At 39.4% G+C, this 5,152-nt stretch overlaps 1 long non-coding RNA gene across 1 annotated transcript; it reads right to left on the bottom strand.

The window, feature by feature from the left end:
• Positions 1-1,576: 1,576 nt before the first annotated feature.
• LOC146276554 (uncharacterized) lies at positions 1,577-2,585 on the bottom strand. Its single transcript, XR_014762536.1, has 3 exons — positions 2,450-2,585; positions 2,278-2,346; positions 1,577-1,910 (listed from the first exon to the last, which is right to left on the bottom strand). It is a non-coding gene; the product is annotated as an uncharacterized LOC146276554 (long non-coding RNA).
• Between the last annotated feature and the right edge of the window lie 2,567 nt (positions 2,586-5,152).

The raw sequence follows: 5,152 nt of genomic DNA, 5'->3' as shown, positions 1-5,152 counted from the left end.
GCCGCTGCAATTCAAGGAGTGCGATGGCGCTTAAAGTGTGAAGCAGATTTGACCCCACAGGCAATGTAGAGTCCTAAAACAATTAGCTGACCTTGCAGCCCTACAGTGTGTGATAACTGGAAATAGAAATTATCATATTCGGCTCTAGTTGCACTCTCTCTGATGCTGCTGTCTACAGTGAGTAGGAAATGTGATCATGCAGAAAACTGGATCAGATATTTATGCAGATTATATTATATTGCCCCAATCATTTAGTTAGGGATTTGAGTTGTCACCTTACTTCTGAGACACTGATGTAATTATTGCAGTTATTATGCCATCTCAATTTCCTGACAATGCCAATCATGATTCTCAATGACACCTAATACTTAGCTCCAGATCATATTAGCCTACCGTTACATAAAAGACAAATTACCTAGCAATAGAGGTAAAGCACTACAGTAAGGGGGATTTCTGATTTTTAACAGATTTGGAGGCACTGTAAGAGTTTGTCTTAAAATGCTAAGTTGATTTTAGGTTAATACTTAAAAGGCCCTTAGTCTTAGTCCCTTAGTATTCAGGGTGCATGCAGCAGCCAGATTTAGTACTGGCAATCATCAAGACTTAATAGAGAAATGAAGGGGCAGTGCCCATCCACCTCCTGATGCATTGTTTACAAGCCAACTAATCTAAAAGGAAATTGCATGCATAATTGCCTGTACATCTGGGGCAATTCCTCCATAATTAAATGTGTTGTGCACCGAACTCAGTATACCAGGGGAAGTAGAGGCTATTCTGACCCGTTCTTTCACTCACGTTGACTGCAGCGACATGTTTCAGGATGTTCACGAAGGGTGGAAGGACGAACACATGTATTTGCGCCGTTAAACTTCCGATGCAGTGAGTTCTTTTCTACCACCATTGTAGCTGTTAGGAAGATAATTAAAAGCCTAATTAGGTGAACTCATTATTCAGTATTGTAATTCTCTTACTTCATCAGGCTCATTAGTTAACAATATTCATAATTAGTGGCATTAGGAGTAAAACTCATAATTGGTGGAGCACAGAGCCCATATTCAGGGACGGGTAATACAGTCATGGTGGTCTAGTTCTAGTCTACAAACCAGATATCACACACTGACTGTATATACTCCACACTTACAGTATGTTGAGCTTGCAGACTATGTCATAAAGGGGCTGAGAAGCCAGAAAGATCAGTCTCGGTCAGGTTACCCTTCCATGAAGTTGACCGCAACATCAATGTTAATGTGGACAGTGGAGTCCAGATGACAGTGGTACAGCCTGCGTTTAGAATTACTTTGGACTCTATTCTCCAGAGAACCAAACCCACAGTCATTAACAACTGAGCAATAGTTCACCTGTCAACCCCACTCACCTCAGCTTTAAACAGTTTGTGTTTTCCCAAAGACATTCAGTTTTTTCACAAAACCTTAAGTGTCCCCTGCCACATTTCGAACAATAGACATTTAATTTGAGCCATTTTTCATTTTCATTATCTCATATTTCAAACCTGTGTGAAGTCTCTGCCTGAAAAAAAATAATATATAGAAAGGAGACCTCATAATAATGTCGAGGAGATTATTTATTTAATTCAACATTAATCATGCTGAACTAAATATGAAGACACTTCAGCAATTCATCATAATGCGACAAAGAATAGGATCGTAATTTCAAGTGTTTATTGTGCTGAACATTTGCACTATTCTCGTAATTGTAATTAGTTTTTTGGTGGCATGCAAGTTGAAAAGAGGGTATGTGTTGGACAGAGTGCTGTGTAAGAGGACCAGCTGGATGAGACTCTTCATGACCTCCAGTAACCCATTTAAAACTCAGGGCTGTTTTATGAAGTGAGAGTAAAGTTGTCTGCTTGTTTTCTTCAGTTTGTGTCATAAAAAAAGAGTGACAGTTTCCTATGATTGAAAGAGAGGAGGAAGAGAAAAAGCAAAAGGTTTGACACAATAACTTCACATGTTTTTGTTCCAAATTCTCTGAGCAATAAACCAAATTTGTGACTGGATGTGCTTGTGATGACACCTAGTACATTTTAGAAAATGTGTACATCTGTATGTAGTAAATGTGAAACGTATGTTGGAAAATTAAAAACCTAAATAATTTCGGAAAAGCTATAGTGTTAATTGCTCCAAATCACATACAGGGAGAGTAAAGAAGGTTGTTAAGTGCACAGTTCAAAATCAGCTAGAGAAAAAGGGTGATCAAGGTGGAATGACCTCACTCTTCCTAATGTTTTCTCTTGTTGTGTCTCTGTTGTCTACCTACCGCATTTGATCTCATTCTCATTGTTCTCTTCTTCTGTATGGAACAACATCGCCCATGCTCAGTTATGTCCTGAGGAAAAGGACAATCAAGAGAGAGAGAGACAGAGTCAGAAAGAGAGAGAGTCCAGCACTGCATGGTGTGTCACTGCTCGGGTCTTAATCAGTGAGCCTACCTATTACAGTCACGGTGAAAAATGGACTTGCTTGGCTTTCCAGTGATTGAAAATGGCCATTCAAGGACCCACGGGTCATAGGTCTCTTCACTTCCTCTCTGATGTGATGGACAGGTGACAGGCCAACCCTCCTCAGCCTGGGAAGCAAGCCGTGGGTTAACAAAATGAAGTTCTTTGTATTATGATCTAACTGTAAGTAAGGAATCTATTTTATTGATAGAACAGACTGTTGTACACATAAATGTGTTTTATAAGAGTTTGAATCACAATACTACAGTTGCACTCTCATATCAAAAATAATTATATTCAATAAATGTATACCCTTTTTTTTTACTCCCTGTCTCTTTAATTAGTGGTAGGCTCCAATTGGCAGAAAGGAGACAGAGGAACCACGTCCCTCGCCAATCTCTTTCTCTAAGAAATCCTCCAGTTTCTGACCATGATCAACTCAAGTCACCCTATAAATCTTCCTTATGTGCTTGTCTATTTTGTGCATGGCCTCTGCTGCTTATCTCTTTTTGAGAGAAAAAGCCATTTGTTTTGTCTTAAGCAATTTGTTTCTTTTTTATATCAGAGTGTGATTGTGGGGCTGTGAGGTGCTGTCTGGCTGTAGATAAGCGTGGCAGTGGGTACTTCCATAATACCAGCTGACATCAGGGAATACATGCTGACCAACCTAACAAACCTGTCTCATAGTCCACTGTAGTTTATTGTGTACATAGAGCAATAACACTGTTAAATGAAATGAATGCATCATACTCCTTGTAAACCCAGAGGATATCATTAGAAAAACTGAACTGGCTTTCAGTTTACCAAGTGTCCTTTGCATGCTTCAAGGATCTACTCCTGAAGGATGTCAATGTTTCTGTTGTTCATACTGTCACGGTCACCTTTATTCAAATACATTTACTGTACCTCAGTGTTGGTCTTTATCTCGCAAATGTAGATGGCTGCCCTGATAGTGATTTCCTTTTGCTCAATAAAAAAGTACTTTATTTTTCTTTTTAGTCTTGCACATCACACAACTCTGTGTCAGTCAATATAACAAGAATCAAAAGTGTTAACACCAAAGGATTCACAGTAAGTTGTTCTTGACAGTGATTTATTCAACTTCTTAGAGTTGTCTGGATCTTATCAAAAGTTGAAGGTTTCAGTAGTGTTAATATCTGTGAGTGAGAAAATTCCCTGCCGTTAATGATATGGCAGTTACATCCATGGCTTGAAGGAATGAGCTGCAGCTGTGAATAAAGATGAGCAATCAAAATCATTCAGCATGAGCTTAAAACCGGATATGTTTGAAATTCAATATTTTTGCCAAAACTCTAACTAACTCAATAGTAACTTGTCTTAGCAAAGGCCATATCCCTCTAAAGCTCCATTTTAGCAGCTTTAGTTGTCATGTCAACATGCAGGTTTTCTCCCATGAGATACGACCTCTGTGGACACAGCCTAGGGAAAGTGATTCAAGTAGTCATAGCCAGCTACCTCACACAATAGTTCATCATTCATCACATCCCAGTGTGGAACCTGCAGTTGGCCCTCAAAAAAATTGTGTCTTTTCTCCTCTCCATAGATGACCAGTGCAAACCCACACAAACCATACAAACCCTCCCCATTGACCCCCGTCGGGCTCCATGCTGTGTCTCAAGTACAGTGGACTACCATGCATCATGTGACCTTTAGATTGTTGTCATTGGTTTGGCACCTGGAGGATGCACTTATAGCACAACAACAATATGTTGTGAGCTGTTGTGATGTTGTGAGCTGAAATATCATATCTCCCTAACTCTTATACGTATCCAGTCCATAGAAGCAAATCTACATCTGACAAGTTGAAAGGGCAGCTTAAAAATAGAGTATGCATGTCTGATATCAATCAATAGAATATATGCTGAATGTCATGAGGTTGCACAACTAACCCTTTTGAATTGTACACGTTTGCCCTTTGACATAAACTTGGAGCCATTCAAGTGTAGGATCTGTTGACCTTTTAGATCAGGGAATAGAGGACCCTAACCCTCCAATAGAACCCCACCCATATAGAGCAAAGCACAGATCAATGTCTATTCCTGTCTCATGATGTCTATTACGGGACACCAACTAGATAAGTTCTGGTTGTAGTGTTTCACTTACTGCACACTGTTCTTGAATGTAATTAAATGTTGTCGACGGTAGATCAAATGAACATTGCTGCTTCGGATTCTTTTCTATTATAATTCATGAAAAAACATAGAACATTTTCAAGGATGAATGACATAAGCCATGGATTATGAAAAACTGCAACACACTATGAAATGACCAGAGGTACTTTGAGATGCTAGGAATTTAGATAGGGCAGGGATTTGCACAATAAGCCCAAATTCTTTCATTTGTGTTGCATGAATAACATTTCTCCTTCTAATGAAAAAGAGGAAATGTTTTTGGTCTGCAGAAATGTACTATTTATTTCAAAAGCTTCTTCCTCCAGCGATGATAGCTGATGAGAATGCAATTTTTATCATGTCTGGGGTGGTGTTTGTTTTCTGACCCTGTTTGCTCCCATCCTCTTATCAGCATATTCAGAGACTTGCATCCAAAACATTGCCCGGAGTGAGATGACACCCTAGCTTAGACCTCGGGAGAAAGAAGACGGGAAGAGACAGGTATGTTACCCAGAATTCAGCCTGTGAGCGCAGCATGACAAGCTTGATGTCAAAGCTAAAT

The sequence above is a fragment of the Hypomesus nipponensis genome, chromosome 7, assembly GCF_054491055.1.
Source record: "Hypomesus nipponensis isolate SF chromosome 7, ASM5449105v1, whole genome shotgun sequence".
Lineage (NCBI taxonomy): Eukaryota > Metazoa > Chordata > Actinopteri > Osmeriformes > Osmeridae > Hypomesus > Hypomesus nipponensis.
This window is presented reverse-complemented; position numbering and strand designations above follow the sequence as displayed.